The sequence below is a fragment of the Zalophus californianus genome, chromosome 4, assembly GCF_009762305.2.
Source record: "Zalophus californianus isolate mZalCal1 chromosome 4, mZalCal1.pri.v2, whole genome shotgun sequence".
In the NCBI taxonomy this organism is placed as follows: Eukaryota; Metazoa; Chordata; class Mammalia; order Carnivora; family Otariidae; genus Zalophus; species Zalophus californianus.
The window spans coordinates 126,440,695-126,459,534 of NC_045598.1; the positions used below are offsets into that span (position 1 = coordinate 126,440,695).

Here is an 18,840-nt window from a genome sequence, read left to right on the forward strand (position 1 = left end):
AGTATTATTCAGCCATCAAAGAGAATGAAATCTTGCCATTGGCAACGATGTGGGTAGAACTAGAGGGTATTATGCTAAGTAAAATAATTCAGTCGGAGAAATACAAGTATCATATGATTTCACTCATGTGTAATTTAAGAAACAAAACAAATGAACATAGGAGAAGGGAAGGAAAAATAGAATAAGATGAAAATTGAGAGAGAGGGAAACCATAAGAGACTTTGAACTCTAGGAAACAAACTGAGGGTTGATGGAGGAGAGGTGGGTGGGGGGATGGGGTAATTGGGTGATGGGCATTAATGAGGGCACTTGATGTAATGAGCACTGGGTGTTATATGCAACTGATGAAACACTAAATCCTACATTTGAAACTAATTTTAAAAAATCTTAGTAAGTTCATATGAATGAAGCTATTAGTGTGCTAAGCTCTGGGACCCAAACTGGAAAAAAACAAATCACCTATTTATGACATAGTCTTTTGAATCATGAAAATACGGTGGAAAATAATTTTCCCCCTTAGCATACAAAAGAATGCATAAAAAAAAGTTCTTGTAATCTCCGTCTCCATTAATGGAATCTGAATTAGTCTTTTAAAAGAAATATGTGTAATTAATCATGGATTAAAAATTACTGACCAGATCATATAAATCATTTGAGACAAATTTAAACCCAAAGGCCTGTTCCAAATTCCAGTGTCAAAATTACTCAGCACATCATTAATAGATGATTTGCTGCATACAAGATTAATAGAAAAGACCTGACTTTTGAGGGTTGAGAAAAGGATTCAATTGGATGTCAAATTCAAAGATTTTATTTCCTCTCTAAGATGAATAACCTCTAATTATTGTTTATCAATTTTATTTTCTCTGGCCCACTGCTATAGAGGGCTTCAGCGTAATTATATCATAGGTCACTAATTCTCTTTTATAGAATTAGGTCCCCTTCACTGTAACATTAATATTTATATAAAACAACATTGATTTAACAAAAGATATATAAGCACTGTTATATATAAGAATTATTTGGAATTTGAGATACAGAAAATAACATTTAAAAATTGTTTTTATCAGAAATTTATACATAATCAGTCTTTCTTTATGAAATTTTCAGGCTCCTTTATATTTCAGTAAATGTACAGTCCCGTTGGTGTACTTAAACTTTTATTGTGTTCCTTTATTATAATTCATTTGTCATTATATCTTTATAGTGCGTTATGTTGTGTTCCTGCTTCAACTTTGTTTCTTAGTCAATATACTTTCTTCAGTACAATAGAATCAAGTTTATTCATAAAAGTTATTAGCCATCTCAGAATTCCAGGCATAAAGTCTGAGAAAACAGTGGAAGTTTCACATTAATCTGCTCTAGGATATTAGCAATGAGTTTCTTAGAAACTCATTGACTTTTCAAAGTCATTTTATTATACATGGTTAAGTTGTCATTATAGAGAGCTGATGTAGCATAGTGGTTGAGAGTATGTACTCTGGAACCAAAGTAGCCAGATTCCAATCCCAACTCTGCCAGTTAATAGCAAGTGACATTAAGCCAATTGATTTGGCTTTGTAGGTGTTTCTTCACCTGTAGAATGGGGATGATAGTTGTGCATAGCTCATAAGCTTATTGTGAGGATCAATATATGTAAAAGTGCTATATGACTGTAAGCTATTATTATTTTGACTCATACTATTAAGAACATTAGCAAGGGGCGCCTGGGTGGCTCAGTCGTTAAGCGCCTGCCTTCAGCTCAGGTCATGGTCCCAGGGTCCTGGGATCGAGCCCCACATTGGGCTCCCGGCTCGGCGGGAAGCCTGCTTCCCCCTCTCCCACTACCCCTGCTTGTGTTCCTGCTCTCGCTATCTCTCTCTGTCAAATAAATAAATAAAATCTAAAAAAAGAAAAGAAAAAGAACATTAGCAATTATAGGGTGCCTGGGCGGCACAGTCGGTTAAGCATCTGACTCTTGGTTTTAGCTTAGGTCATGATATCAGGGTGGTGAGATCGAGCCCTGCATCTGGCTCTGAGCTCCACACAGAGTCTGCTTAAGACGTTCTCTACCTCTTCCCCTACTCCTCTCCCCCCTCAAATAAATAAATAAATCTTTAAAAAAAAGAACATTAGCAATTATTGTCAGGGATACAAATAGTTCTAGTTATTTCCTATTAGTGTTCAGAAATATGTCTATAACTATTTTATCAGGACACTGTAATAATACCTATTTATGTGATTTTCTTTTCTTTTAAAGATTTTATTTATTTATTTGACAGAGAGAGAGAGCACAAGCAGGGAGAGCTGCAGGCAGAGGGAGAAGCAGGCTCCCCGTGGAGCAGGGAGCCCGCTGCGGGGCTCGATCCTAGGACCCTGGGATCATGGCCTGAGCCGAAGGCAGATGCTTAACCAACTGAGCCACCCAGGTGCCCCTATTAATGTGATTTTCAAAGGGTTTTAGACATGCTAGAGTCAAATACATTCTCAGAAAAACACATCTCCAATTTTATAATGGAAGCCAAGAGGATTCATATGCAGAAATTTATTTTATATTAATCTGTTTCTTTCAATATTATGTGGCTGATCCATGTAAGAATATCCTAAGGACACTGGGAATAATAGGATGAATCACATATGCATCTTGCCAACAATTATTGACTAATAGAGGATAAACAAATTGTGTTATATATATTCAAGAGAATATTATTCAGCCATGAAAAGTAATGAAGTACTGATATATATTACAATGTGGATGAACCTCAAAAACATGCTAAGTGAAAGAAGTCAGACACAAGAGGGCACATCTGCAACAAGTGCAGATAAAATGCTCGTAGAAGCTCACAGGAAAGAGTATTTCCCACTAAAAGACTGAGAAAAAACTCTTAAAGGAGCTTGTATTTGAATAATGCCATGAAAGAAGAGCAGGACTTACGTGTGTAGAGAAATGAGGTTCTGTGTCGCATGTAGAGGAAAGGGCTTATTTTGCTTGGAGAATGCGGGGCATGATGGGGAAGTAGGGTTATATAATGGTCAGTTATGAAGGCTCTAGGAAGCTAGGCTGATAAGATTTTATTTAGTCATCAGTGGGATATTGTTAAGGTGTTTTCTATAAAATTAAGATGGCATTCATGTAATGTAAAATTAACCATTTTAAAATGAACAATTCGGTGACATTTAGTATATTTACAATGTTGTGTAACCACTACTTCTATCTAGTCTCAAACATTTTCTTTACCCCAAATTAAACCCCATGTCCATTAAGCAGTAATTTCCTATTCCCAGTCCCGTGCCGCGCCCCCACCCCCACCCACCCAGCAACTACCAATCTGCTTCGTGTTTCTGTGAATCCACCTATTCCAAGTAGTGGATTTATTTGGGATGTGCCCTCTTGTGTCTGACTTCTTTCACTTAGCATGTTTTTGAGGTTCATCCACATTGTAATATATATCAGTACTTCATTACTTTTTATGGCTGAATAATATTCTCTTGAATATATATATAACACAATTTGTTTATCCATTCATCCCTTGATGGACATTTGGTTGTTTCCATCTTTCGGCTATTGTAAATAGTGCAGCTATTAACATGTACATGTAAATATTTGGGCACATATATTCGGTTGTTTGGGGTAAATATCTAGGTGTGGAATTGCTGGGTCATATGGTAATTCTATGTTTAGATTTCTGAGGAACTGACAAACTTTTCCACAGTAGCTGCACCATGTTACATTCCTACCAACAAATACAAGGACTCCAGTTTCTCCGCATCCTCACCACCACTTGGTTTCCACTCCTTTTTTTTATTACCATCCTAGTGTGTGTGACATGGTATCTCTTTGTGGTTTTGATTTGCATTTTCCTGGTGACTAATGATGTTGAATGTCTTTTCATATGCTTGTTGGCTGTTCATATATCTTCTTTGGAGAAATGTTTATTCAGGTCCTTTGCCCACTTTTTAATTGTGTTGTTTATCTTTTTGTTGTTGAGTTGTACAAGTTTTTTATATATTCTTGATGCTAGACTCTTTTCAAATATATGATTTGCAAATATTTTCTCCCACTCCATATGTTGTCTTTTTACTTTCTTGATGATACTCTTTGATTCACAAAGTTTTTTAATTTTTAATTTTGATTTTTCACAAAGGTTTTTAATTTTTTATGAAGTGCAATTTATCTATTTTGTTGTTGTTGCTCATACTTTTAGTGTCATATCTAAGAATCCATTGTCAAATCCAAGGTCATGAATATTCATATCTATGTTTTCATATAAGATTTTTATAGTTTTAACTCATATTTAAGTCATTAATCAATCTTGAGTTAGTTTTTATATAGAGTGTGGGGTAGGAATCCAACTTCATTTTTTTGTATGTGGATACACAATTGGCCAACCACTATTTGAGGAGACTGTCCTTTCCCTGTTGAATGATCTTAGCACCCTTGTTGAAAATTAGTTGGCCATAGATATATGGGCTTATTTATGGACTCAATTCTATCCCAGTGGTTTATAGGCCTGTCCTTGTGCTAGTATTATATTGCTTTCATTACTATAACTTTGTGATAAGTTTTGAAATCAGAAAGTATGAGACCTTGTTCTTTTTCAATATTGTTTTGGTTATATAGGGCCCTTTGCAATTCTATATGAATTTGAGGGTCATTTCTGCAAAACAAGGCTGTTAGAATTTTGATAAAGATTGCGTTAAAATTATTACAGGATTTGAACAGAGAAAATGATTTGACTAGAATTGAATTGTCTTAGACAACATTCTACAATATGGATAGGAAAAGGAAGGAGTCTGGGAGACCACTAAAAAAGTTAGCACAACAGGAAGGCTCAGACCTATATTGTCAGAGTGAAGTAAAGGGACAAATGCCAGACAGGCTGTGGAGGCAGACTTGAACGGACTGGAGAAATTGGTCCATTTGTTTAATAATTTGCACCCCATTGTTATATGCCCCAGGCCCTGCAAATGTTATGGTAAACAAGATAGATATGTTATTTTGCTTTCATGGACCTTGAACTCTAATGGGGCAGGAACAGGGGAACAGTAAACAGTGAAATAAAGAGCAAATTGTGATCACAGTGCTATGAAGAAAATGGACAAGCTACTATTACAGAGATAACAGAGGAGGGCCTATTTTATATAGGAAAGGCCTTGATGAAGAACAGCTATTTATGTATTTATTTTTAAGTAGGCTCCACACCCAGTGTAGAGCCCAACGTAGGGCTTGAACTCACAGCCCTGTGATCAGGAGTTGGACATTTAACTGACTAAGCCACCCAGGCACGCCCCCCACATTTTTTTTAAAGATTTTATTTATTTATTTGAGAGAGAGAGTGAGCATGAGCAGGGGGGGAAGGGCAGAGGGAGAGGGAGAAGCAGGCTCCCTGCTGAGCAGAGAGCCTGACTCCTGGGACTTGATCCCAGAACTCCGTAATCAAAGGCAGATGCTTAACTGACTGCCTTAACCCAGGCGCTCCCCTTTTATTTTTATTTTTTTAATTTTTATTTATTTATTTGATAGAGAGAGAGCCTGAATGGGGGAAGAGCAGAGGGAGAGGGACAAGCAAACTCTATGCTGAGCGCGGAGCCTGAAGCGGCCCTCAATCCCAGGACCCTGAGATCATGACCTGAGCAGAAATCAGGAGTCGGAGGCTTAACTGACTGAGCCACCCAGGTGTCCCTCTCAGTCTTTTTGTGTGTGTGCTGATTAGTCTGGTTTAGCAATTTGACTGATTTTTTTTTTTAATTAACTTTTGGTCTCATTGATTTTTCTCTTTTTCTCTTTCATTGGTTGTGCTCAGATCTTTATTACTTTCTTTCTATGCATAATACTTCGGTTTAATTTGCTCCCTTTGTTTAGTAAGGTAGAAACTGAGTTCACTGATTTGAGAACTTTCTTTTTTTATTATGGGTATTACCTCCTAAGGACTGCTTTATTGCCATCCACAAATTTTGATATGTTGTGTTTTAATTTTCATTCAGTGCAAAATATTTCCTAGTTTTCCTTTTGATTTCTTCTTTGACCCATGGGTTACTTAGAATTGTATATTGATTTCACATATTTGGGGATTTTCCAGATGTTTTTCTGTTATTGATTTCTAACTTAATTTCACTGTAGTTAGAGAACATAACTTTGTATGCCTTAAATCCTTATAAGTTTATTGAAACTTGTTTTGTGGCCCAATATATTGTCTATCTTGGTAAATATCTTGTGTGTACCTGAAAAAGAATTATATTCTTGTGTCTTGTAGTGATCTATAAATGTCAGTTAGGTTAAGATGGTTAATAGTATTGTTTGGGTCTTTTATATCTGCTATGGTCTGAATGTTTGTGTCTACCCTCAAATTCATACATGGAAATCTTCACCTCCAAAGGTGATGGTATTAGTAGGTGGGGCATTTGGGAGGTAATTAGGTCAGGAAGGTGGAGCCCTCATAAATAAGATTAGTACTCTTACAAAAGAGAACCCACAGAACTTCTTATTCCCTTCTATCAGGTGAGGACACAGAGAAAAGATACTGGCCATAGACCAGGAAGAGGGCTCTGACTCAACCATGCTGGCTCCCTGATCTCCAATTTTCAGTCTCCAGAACCCATGAAAATTAAATTTCAGTTGTTTATAAGCTACACAGTCTGTGATATTTTGTTATAGTGACCCAAAATGATTAAGACAATATCCTTGCTGATCTTGTTTCTACTTGTGCTATTATTATGAGAGTGTTTTTAAAACCTCTAAAAATAGCATATGCCTATTTTTCCTTCAAGTTGTTTCAGTTTTTTCTCATTTATTTTGAAGCTCTGTTATTAGATACATAAATGATTAGGACTTTTTTTTAAAGATTTTATTTATTCATTTGCTAGAGAGAGAGAGAACACAAGCAGGGGGATAGGCTGCGGAGAGGGATAAGCAGGCTCCCCGCTGAGCAGGGAGGTCCATGCGGGGCTGGATCCCAAGACCCTGGGATCATGACATGAGCCGAAGGCAGATGCTTAACCAACTGAGCCACCCAGGTGCCCCCATAAAAGTTTAGAACTTTTATGTCCTCGAGATGAATTGGCCCCTTCATAATTATGAAATGACCTTCTCTTTCCCTGGTAATATTATTTGCTCTGAAATCTACTTTATGTGATATTATTATAGCTGCTCCAGCTTTCTTTTGACTAGTGTTAGCATGGTATAGCTTTTTCCATCCTTTTACTTTTAACCTATTTGTGTCTTCATATTTGAAATATAGTTTTTTGTAGGTGAAATATAGTTGCGTCTTGTTTTATTTATCCAGTAAGACAAATTTTAATTGTGGTGTTTTGACCATTGCCTTTAATGTTATTGATATGAGTTGAGTTTATGTCTGTCCTCTTGTTACTTGTTTTCTGTTTGTCTTACCTGTTCTTTGTGTCCTCTTTCCTCTTTTTCTAGCTTATTTTGGGGTTTGAGTATACTACTTTGTTATAGCCTATCTTCAAATGAATTATGCCATGTCACTTATAGGATGCTTACATTTAATTATACAATATACCTTTCATAATATACCTCCATGTCTCTTCTCCCAACCTTTATGCTATTGTTGTCATACATTTTACTTACATATAGGCTATAAAGCCCACAATAAATGATTACTATTGTTGTTTTAAACAGTTATTATTTTTCAAAAGATAAAAATTGTAAAAAACCCAACACATCTCTTGTTACTATTTCCACTGTTCTTCATTCCTAGTGTATATTTCCAGAAATCTGGAGTGATTTTCTGTCTGTCTGATGGACTCCCTTTAACATTTCTTGTAGTGCAAGTCTTCTTGTTATGGTCTTTCAGTTTCTGTGCATCTGAAAAAAATCTTTATATTGTCTTGAGTTTTGGAAGATATTTTTTGCTGAGTATAGAATTCTAGGTTTATAGCTTTTTCGTTCAGTACTTCAAAGATGTTACTCCACTGTTTTTTTCTTGCACTGTTTCTGACAAGAAATCTGTCTTCTTTACTCTTGTTTCTCCATATAGAGCATGTCTTTTTTCCCCCTGGCTGCCGTTAAGATTTTTGCTTCATCACTGGTTTACTTTTTTACTTTTTTTTATTTTTAAAGATTTTATTTATTTATTTGACAGAGAGAGACACAGCGAGAAAGGGAACACAAGCAGGGGGAGTGGGAGAGGGAGAAGCAGGCTTCCCGTGGAGCAGGGAGCCCAATGTGGGGCTCGATCCCAGGACCCTGGGATCATGACCTGAACTGAAGGCAGATGCTTAACGACTAAGCCACCCAGGTGCCCCTGGTTTTTAGTAATTGTATTGTGAAATATCTTGTTGTAGTTTTCTTTGTGTTTCTGGTGTTTGTGTTCATCAAGCTTGTGAGATCTGTGGGTTTATAATTTTCATCAAATTTTGAAATTTCAGTCATATTTCTTCAAATGTCTATTCTGATCTTTCCCCAGCCTACCTTTATCCTTTCCTTCTTCAACTCCAACTACAAGTATGTTAGACTGCTTAAAGTTTTCCCATAGCTTATTATTATTTTTTAAAGATTTTATTTATTTATTTGATGGAGAGAGACAGCGAGAGAGGGAACACAAGCAGGGGGAGGACAGGGAGAAGCAGGCTCCCTGCCCTGCAGGGAGCCCAATGTGGGGCTCAATCCCAGGACCCCTGGATCATGACCTGAGCTGAAGGCAGACGCTTAATGTCTGAGCCACCCAGGCGCCCCTCCCATAGCTTATTGATTCTTTTTTTAATTCTTTTTCTCTCTACAATTCATCTTGGAAATTTTATATTGTGTGTCTTCAAGTTCACTAATCCTTTCTTTTGCAATGTCTATTCTTCCATTAATCCCATCCAGTGTATTTTTCACCTTAGAGATGGTTATTTTCATCCCTAAATTGGATTTAGAAATTTTTTATACCTTCCTTGTCTCTACTTAATTTTTTGAATATATGTCCATTATAATAACTGTTTTAATGTTTTTGTCTGCTAATTTTAACATTATGTAGTTGTTAGTTTCAGTGATTGATTTTTCTCCTCATTATGGGTCGTATTTTTGTTTATTTGCATGCCTTGTAATATCTGATTGAATGGCAGATGTTGTGAATTTTAGCTTGTTGGGTGCTGAATATTTTTGTATTTTTATAAACATGCCTGAATTTTAATTTGAGATGCAGTTAAATAACTTTAAAATATGATCCTTTTGGATCTTGCTTTTTATTTTGGCAGCACCCAAGCAACATTTAGTCTAGGGCTAATTACTCTCCGATACTAGGGCAAGACCCTTCTAAGTACTCTATCTCATTGAACTGGAACGTTTCTAGTTGGCCTGGTATGAATAGTGACTGTTCCTGGTCCTCTGTGAGTGCCCAGTACTTTTCCTTCTAATGCTTTGAGATGGTTTGTTCTTTCCATGACCCTGAGTACAGGCATACACTGATCAGCACTCCTGAATTCCCAAGGAAGACCCTCTGCAGATCTCTGGGATTCTCTGTGTTGTTATCTTGTCTCCATATCTGAGTTGTGAATGCTAGCTATCTTGTTCTCCCTGGTCTCACAGCTCTTGCAGTTCCCTCTTTTCCTGCCATGGCCTGTAAATTCTCTGAAGGTGATAAGCTAGGGCCAATCTTGTACATTTCCCATCTCTGAGGCATCAGTCTCCTTCATTGCATGATATCCATCTTGAAAACTGTCGTTTTATATATTTTGTCTGGCTTCTTTTTGTTGTTGTTCGTTCAGGTGGGAGAGTAAATATGGTCCTTGTTACTACATCTTGGCCAGATTGAGAAGTTCCCCTAAGGCTCTAATCTTAATAGTTACTTCACATTTTTAGAAGAGGAAGAGAAACATTCCAAGAGTCTATAACCAGTAGCCTCTGGTACAACCAGTCTGTAAAATGAAGTGTGACTGTTGTTCAATCTGCCTATTAATGCTTTTTAAACATCCAGAATATTATAAAGGTTTGCTGTGAGTAGTGATTTATAGATTGTCTGGGCCAGACCAGAGCTCTGGGGCCTCCTTTAAACATGCCAGTGACATTTTCAAAACACAAGGGGCCATTGATAGATTGCAAATCAGTTTTCACTCTTACTTGGTAGTCATTCTGCAAACTTGGTTCTGCTTCTACTTTTGTCATTTGGGTAAGGTTGCAATTAAGGAAAATTTACTCTCTAAAGATGTTAGTAGTATGTAGGGCCCCTTGACATACGCAATTTACTGTGATTTGAGGCTTTATTTCTTGGATACTAAAAACCATTCTAGTCCCACTCTGAGAAGTGCTGTGTGATTCTTGTTTATCTTATTCTTAAGAATTTATTTGAAATTGAAGGGAAACTCTTACAATCTTATTTGCATGAAAAGAAAAGACCAGTATTTTAATTAAAGCAAAGGAGAGAGAGGGCTTAAGGAAAGCTGAAAATAATCATAGACTAATGAATATATTCTTAAGCACTTACTATGGGTATGTTACTTGTTTTGGCAATGGGGTGACAAAAGAATGGGCTGGCTATTTTTATTTTTATGTACCTCTGTGCATCTCATAGATTTAGTCTTCAAAACAGTCTTATTTAGGGGCGCTGTGTGGCTCAGTTGTTGAGCGTCTGCCTTCGGCTTGGGTCATGATCCCGGGGTCCTGGGATGGAGTCCCACGTTGGGCTCCTTGCTCAGCGGGGAGCCTGCTTCTCCCTCTGCCACTCCCTGCCACTCTGCCTGCTTGTGATTCCTCTCTCTCTCTCCGTGTCAAATAAATAAAATCTTTAAAAAAAAAAAGTCTTATTTAATAGTAATTTATTTTCCCTTTTCTTTTCTTCTTTTTTTTTTTTACATAATCTTTACATCCAACATAGGACTTGAACTTTTGAACTCAAGACCCCAACCAAGATCAAGAGTCACATGCTCTACTGGTGGAGCCAGTCAGGCACTCCTGTTTCCCTTTCTAAAAATCAGTCACATCTAGCTGCCCATCAGAGCTTTGGTTAACATGAAATAATTGGTGTTATTTCAGTGTCATATAATTTCAGATAAAAACAGAAAATTCTGGGGCTCCTGGCTGGCTGGCTCAGTCAGTGGAGCATGTGACTCTTGATCTTGGGGTTGTGAGTCCGAGCCCCATGTTGGGTATAGAGATTACTTAAAAAATAAAAATATAAATTTTTTTAGTTAAAAAAAAACAGAATCTTACTGTTCTAGGTAATTTGAACAGCCTAATTGTAGATGAATATAAATTTCTTTTAGGCTTTTGAGATACTGAAAATAGCTTTTTCTTTCTTAACTGGCTGGGGCCTAGGGTTATCTAGTAAGGAGCTTACAGTTTAGTTTTGGAGATAAATATAAATAACAGAAAAAAACAAAATGAGGTAGGCCTGCTAAGTTGCCACATTGAGTGGTACACATCCTAAGTGTTATAGCATTTTATTGGATAGAGAGGTCCCTGAGCTGAGCTATCATCTGAACAGGTAGCTAGGACTAAGAAGTATCTAAGCTGGGAAGCAGTGGATATAAATGTTCAGTGGCAGGAATGTTGGCTGTATGTTGTGGCTACTGTGCAGTGAGGAAACAGTCTGTCAGAGTAGTTGGAGATTAGGTGGAAAAAATAGATGAGCGTCAGATCTAAGAACCTGAGTTCTTTGATTTTGTACTTTATACAGAGATGGCAGTGCAAATGAGAAGGTTCATTGAAGAGACTCTGTAATGGAAAAAGCCGAGGACCTGGTGACCAAATGTGAGGACTGAGAGGGATGAGTCAGAGGTTTTTAGCTAGGACAAGAGTTATCATTATAGCAAATAGAAAAGTCATAAAGGAGAGCTTGAATGAAGTGATGCCAGAGATCCCTGAAGCATTTTCTAAAAATTCCCAGTTTCTCTGTGTGGCTCCTGACTGGACAGCACTTTCCCTATGGTCCTTTGCCCTTAATTGTTGAGCCTAGCAGGATGAAATTAAATTTGGAGGGGCAAATAGAGGTCATGAGGCCACCTGGCCTAATCTCTTCATTTTACAGATAAGCAGATCTGGGGCTTCAGATTTTGTGACTTCCCTTAGGGCCACACAGCTAGGCTGGCCTCTTGGCACTGTTTTCTGAAATTCTTCCAGCAAATGCTGCTTGTTAGCAAAGTGAGCCTTGTGTTTTCCCCACCACAATTCAATTAGTGTTTGACTTGATTCCTCAAATAGTTTTTCACCTTCAAAAATCAAATAAATTAATAGTTAAAATAATTCCTTCTGAGGGGTCTGATTTTTTCCTTTATCCATACATGTAGTCGCAAACCTTGTAGTACACCGTGGGCATTAATGCCAAACTCGGCCTGGGTGAAATGAGTCTGCTCTCTTGAAAAGTGCCTGAGCTATTTGAGGGGAGAAGGAATGAGTAAGTCTGAAGCGATTCCTACTGAGACTCCTTTCCAGAATTTTTAAAATGAAAAACGAGGATGTGTGGTGGAGATCAGTGAAGGATTTGCTTCCTTTCTTTGCCCCTTTAAATCCTAGCTCCTATGACTTCTCATGCATGGAACCCTGAATTCGTGAGTCCTACCCTGCCCGAGGAGAATGAGATTAGCTAATGCGCTGAGTAAGTGAACTAAGCTACTTTAAGAGGTCTCACCCAGCCCTACACCTCGGCTGGAACCTGGGGAGAGCGCCTTCTCTTTCCCCTCCCAAGCCTCTTTCCTCATTTTGCCACATGGCTGTCTGTCTCCCTTTCCCCGTCCCCTCTGCCTGCGTCCCGCACCTACTCCCTCGGGGTCAGGCACCCCCACGCCCTCCCCGCTTTATTTATTTAGGGCCTCCCGGCGGCATCCAGCCAGCACCTTCACGCAGGTCCACCGTCTTCCAGCGAGCTAGGGGCAGAGCTGAGTGAGCATAAGCCCCGCCCCTAGCCTTGGGCGGAGCTAGTGGCCTGGAGGGTTCCCTTGATTGGTGGGGGCGGGGCCTGCTGCGAGGGGCGGAATCAGGAGGTCGGGCCAAGGCGGGGAGGGTGGTGGGCCCCGCTGGGGGTAGGAGGCGCGGCGCGGAGGCCCGTAGAGTGTGGCGCAGCTGTGGCGGCGTTTCCCGCTCGCTATGCGTCGAGCGAGGGTCCCCGAAGGTAAGTACGGGGAGGGGTCTGGGCGCCGCGAGAGCCAGGTGAAGGAACCCCCGCGGGCGCGTTCGAGCCAGGTGTGGTTTGGTTGGACCGGCCCCTGGGCCACTTCCGTGCGTAGTAGGAGCGCGTGGTGCGGCTGGGCGGCCCCCTGGCGTGAACCTCTAGAGGCAGGGAGACACGGAGTCCGACTCTAGTTTTGCAGCACTTGTTCACGGCATTACCGCCGAGACAGAAAACATTTGCGTTGCTCCACACACCTCCCTAAATCTCGAGAGACCTCAGGTACTGAGATTTTACGTTCTTTAAAATACATTTCTAGTTTGTGGTTCAGGACTGGAGGAGAAACTCGATAATGAACTTGCAGTGCAGCTTTATTTTGACTTCGTGTTATTCAGTTTGTAAGAAGAGTGCAATTGGTAATGGGACTGTTAATTTAAACAGGGACACCAGGATTTACATAGGCAGTGTATTGTGGAGGTTAAGCTCTTAGGCTTTGAAGCTAGAGTGCCTGGGTTTGAATCTACTTAATTGTGAAAACTTGGGCAATTTGCTTAATTTCTCAATGACTTTGTTTCTGCATATGTAAAATGAGGATAATGATAGTTCCATCCTTATAGGATTGTTATGAGGGTTAAATCAGTTAGTACTTAATTCCGTCCGGCGCATAGTCCACAATAAGGTTGGCTGTTATGCATTTAGATGGACATTAATCTTCAAAGCTGTCAACACTGGAAAACCTTTCCGCAGAGTTGTAGCTAGAAATGCTTGGGGATTCCTTTGGAATTTCAGAGACTGAATCCCACCAGATAAGGTCTCATTACTTTTCTCACCTACTAGAGATGTGATCATCCACCTGGTTTCAAATCTAATCCACTCTCAAATGATACAGAAGCCTCAGGGTCTTAAAGGCTGTTCTAAAAGACGGATGAAAAAGGCAGCACTTTCAGAGAGGGTATCCTCATTTTTAATACCAAGCTCCGGTATGTTTGTTTAAAAGAAGGTCATTATCACTTTTATACAGAACTTACAAGTTGTGTTACTTGGGATGGGTGCTTATTTGTACTATTATTGCAAAAGGACGTAAACCAGAGTACCCAAATACATAAATAAACTAAACATCATAGGAATCGTAACTAGCCAAATAGAATCTCAGAATTGAAAGGAATCTGAAAAATCACAACAGCTGCCCTTTACAGATAAGGATGAGGCCCCAGTATCCAGAACCAATAAAATGCATAGTTCAGGGTAGAATTCAGCTCTGCTGAACAACAAATAATAAAATCAAAGAATGATGTTACTTCTGATTTTGATAATTGTGCTGTTTTTATTTTTGACAGTTTTTTGGTGCTGTGAATGGTTTTTCTCTCTGCAGCATCCTCCTTGGTAGCTTAATTGCATGATTCATAATCATTCTTCAGCACCTTTGATTTAAATCACAAGTTTCAAAAGTTGCTACATCAATGATTGCTTTGAGAACAAGATGATTGTCTCCTAAGCTTTTTACAAACATGTTCCAACAGTGCTTTGGTTTTGTTGTTTTAAAATGTAGTCCTTTTCTCCCATGTAGGGAATATAAACAGCCAGTGTAAACAAATTGACCTACTAGGCAATTTGTTATCAGTGTGTTATTGGTGAAGTTTTTTTGATCTGCTTAGGGTAGAGTCAGGAAGTGGAACACTGAATACTAGCCCAAGGAAATAGGACTGGGTCACCAAAGAGATACACTGCAATTGCTGCTAACTTCAAAAGCATCATGGAGTGAAACTATTTGAAAATATTGGTGTGTTAGTTGCTGACTCTTTCCTGGCTCCTTGCCCGGTTCACTCCCTCACCTCTAGGTATTTGTTTAGATGTTACTATCTCAGTCAGACCCTAATTAAAATTCCATACAACTCCTCTCTTTCTATAATATATATTTATCTCTTTATTTACTTGTTCATTATCTCTTGTCTGCCATTAGAGGGTAAGTTCCATGAGGGCTGTGGTACTTGCCAGTTGTGTTCACTGCGCTATCCTGAGTGCTTGGAAACTGCCTGGCACCAGGTGTCAGATTTGTGCATCTGATGCAGACATTTCCAGCTAGGGCTAGTAATTACTTAAACCAATTCACTGTCATTTTGCCTTGCTCTCCGTTCCCCCCTTTTCTAGTTATTTATTCTGGTTACCCAGGAATAAAACCATGAGGCAGTATTAATGCCTCCTTCCACCTTGCACTCCACATGCAATAGCAAATCGCTATTATTTATTTCTCCAGTCATTTTTTTGCAAACCAGCCAATCTTATTGTTGCCAAACCCCTGTTTCTTTAAGCCCTCCTCCATTTCATTCCATTCTCTACACCTACAACCTTTCAGGTTCCCTTTTCGAATGCCTTTACATCCTCATCTGCAGAATGAAATCCAGAGTGAGAAGCCTGGCATTCAGAGTTCTCTACATGATTTCAAATGCACTTTTCCATCCTCTGTCTCCTATATGTAAGAAAAGTGATTTCCAATTTATGCTTGTAACTATGAAAATAAAATAAGGCTTTAATGATAATGCCATGTAAAAGCCATGGGTATTGAAGAGGGCGCGTTCTGCGTGGAGCACTGGGTGTTACAAACAATGAATCATGGGACACTACATCAAAAACTAATGATGTAATGTATGGTGATTAACATAACAATAAAAATTTAAAGAAAAAAAAAAGCCAAAGGTGAGTGTTGCTTCTTGACAGTTTCTCTTTCTGTTTTTATCGAGTGGAGTGAATGTTTTCCTGTAAGTGGGCAGGAATTCAGACAAATTGAACGAATGGCTATTCTCTGTACTGAGGACTTTTGCTGCCCTCTCTGTTTTGAGTGCCCAGCCTTCAGATCCTCCCTCACCACCCCAAATACCTAGATAAGTTCAGTTAGAAGTGTTTTTTTTTCTTCCTCTGAATTCTAGAAACTTTTCATACTTTTCTTAGAGAATTTATCAGTCTATTTTGAATTGTAATTCTTTGGGCATTTATCTTTTCTTTTTGCTACATATTAGCTCCTGGAGGACAAGAATCACGCACATAAAAATTCCAGTTACTTTTTTAAGGAAAAATAAGACATCCACTTCGTTTTTTAAGTAAAAGTGAACTTAAAGTTCTTTTTTATAGGTCTTTAAATCATTAAATATTGAGCTTCAACAATCATTTCTATAATACGGACAATTAAGGAAGAAGGCAGGGGGAAATTTAGTACTACATAAAAAGATCCAAAAGAAGATACTAAGATCTGGATTCATAGAAGGGAAGAGGTGTAGGGATAGCAACATACCCAACACCCACATAAATGGACAGGCAGAAGTTTAAAAAGATACACAGACTCACTCAGGAAACCATTAGGGCAAGACAGACTTCATGGAGCAAGCAACATCTGCAGCTTTGGTTTTTTTTTGTGGGGAATTATTCCTAGCTTTATTTTGTTTTTGCATCTCTACGCACAAATAATACTGTCACTGCTTTGTTTTCTGAACTGGGTAAGACTGAACTTTCTCTTCCTCTTTCTGGTCTGCAGAATGTAGTTTACCTTCTTTCCCTTATTTTTAAACTAATAAAGTGTTCATACTTCTTTCTTATTTTCCTGTATGTATGGAGAAGATATATGCCAGAAGCTCTTAGTTCTTCAGAGAAAAGAGAAGATACTTGAATTTATCTATTGTGAGAAACTTCCGGCTTTATTGTTTGGTATCAGCATCTGGTTTAATATATTTTGTTTCATTTCATTACCCAGCATATCCTTGCACATACTCCAGTTGAGTGAATGCTTTTCTTTTGCTTGTGACTTTTTCTGATAAATTAAAATTTGTCTCTAGAACATCTATAGACATTTCTGAAATTTAATTTTCTCTATTGCCTCCCAGACCTTGACTGGTGTTTTCCCATTCTAGGACATGCATTAGCCTAACTTACTCTCTTTGTTGATTTTGAGTACTTAGAGGTGTTGACTACATTTATTTTACCATTCCTAGGATGAAGCTGCAGTTTCTATTGGTAGGAAAGAGTTGGTAAGGAAAATAAATATAAAAGTCCTAATTTTTTAAATGTTAAAACTTTAAGGTAAAAATCTGCAGATTATTTTTACTAATAAGTAGCTATTATAAGGTCAGGACTTAAAGCTAATATACTACAATTTATTTTTTAAATTTTTAAAATTAAAATTAAAATTTTTTAAATTTATTTTTTAAATTGTAGTATATTAACTTTAAGTCCTTACCTTGTATTAGCTATAAGGAGAAAACTTACAACCAATTACATATTTAAATCATACCACAATTTAAATTTCTTCTTATGTGCTAACCAGTAAAGTTTTATTGTCAGAAAAAGAATCTTGAAAGCAAATATTTGCTTTGGAGTACAGTTTCCTTTATCACACTGTATAAAGCATCTTTGTTTACCCTGAGTTCTCCTTGTTTTCAAAAGCCTTAGTTAAGGGTACATATCAGGATCATTCATACAAATAATAAAAGATGGGGTGCAGACTAATTACACATTTCTAGCACATGGTAAACACTGTGCAAGTATCTGTTAAATAAATCTATATTTTTCAAGATTTTGTTAGAGTACTGTAGCATACTAGTACATTTAATAATGGAATTGATCTAGTAAAGAGGGAGAAATTGATGATTCAGGAGACATTAAGGAATGATGAGCCATTGGTTACTTCGAAGATCTCACACACTTTGGCAAATGGCAATTTTTACGTGCCTCTCTCCACCTGTTTGTTGAAAGAATAAATGAAATGTGTACCCTAGGTACGTGGCAGTACTTAAGTCACAATTTCTACATTCTAGTCAGGGAGGTTTTCAATATACAAGATGTAATCTTAGATGATTATAAATGCTAAAATGGAAAAAACCCAGGATGACGACAGATTACTGTGGGGAAGGAGCACTGTAGTTAGGTGGTCCCAAAGGTTTGCACAAAGGCCTCAGTGTGAGGAGCTGATGGAAGAGCATGCTAGGCAGAGGGGACACAGGTATAAGAGATGAGATGGGAGAGTGCTCAGTGTGTGAGAAATAGGAAGGGTACTGTTCCCACAGGAGTCTAGCGAGTAGGGTGGTGAGGCACTGGTGGGATGCAGCTGGAGAGATTGGAAAAGGTTAGGCCATATGGGTGCTTGTAGGCTATTAGCAATAATTCAGGGTTTGGCTTTTATTCTAAGGGCAGTGGGAAGCAATGGAAAGAGTTTAAGCAGTGGAGTGAAATTATCAGATTTATAGTGATGAAGAAAATGACCCCGGTTACTGCAGGAATAACGGATTGCGGGGGCTTAGAGTGGAAAGTTCTCTAAAGAGACTGTGAAATGTGATGGTAATTGTTTGTGGGGGTTCTTTGGCGGTGGGTTTTGTTTGTCACTTCTCCCAGTCTTCCCAGCCAGAGAGCCAGAGCAAGGCTTCATAGGACCTGCAGTATTTTACCACTGCTAATTCTGTGAAATTCCATGTTCGTTTTTCTCATGCCTCATATAATCATCCATCCACCCATCACTCTGCCAGTGATCACAGTCCTCCAGGAATCATCCTTGAAAGTGTTGTGTTCCCATCTTCCTGGAACATACGCTGGGAGTGTACCTTCCAGTGGAAAAGCTTGGGAAGCCAGGAATAGGGTAGGTGTTCTGGTTATGGGGAACCCAAGACAGTGACCTTAGGAGGCTGAGAAGGATAGAGCAGAGCATTGCAGCTGCAGTGAACATCCCTACCCTGTCGGTTCTGTAACCAGTGGAGGGACATGTTATCAGTTGGACTCAGTTTAGGATCTTCTTCCTTATCCTGGCAGCTTTGAGTCTAGTATTGGAAAACAGAGGACT

General features: G+C 38.6%; 1 protein-coding gene across 5 annotated transcripts in view; it reads left to right on the top strand.

The window, feature by feature from the left end:
- The window catches only part of LOC113935294 (serine/threonine-protein kinase Sgk3), a 139,251-nt gene that overhangs the window by 41,935 nt on the left and 78,476 nt on the right, over positions 1 to 18,840 (top strand). For 2 of the 5 annotated variants that reach the window (XM_027617069.2, XM_027617105.2), the window contains exon 1: positions 12,897 to 13,025. The exons of 1 other annotated variant lie outside the window; for it this stretch is intronic. The gene's annotated coding sequence lies outside the window, so the exon portion shown is untranslated. Of the gene's footprint in view, positions 1 to 12,439; positions 12,513 to 12,896; positions 13,026 to 13,879; positions 14,003 to 18,840 lie in introns of those variants that run through there. 2 more of the 5 variants (XM_027617088.2, XM_027617096.2) reach the window with 2 other exon arrangements.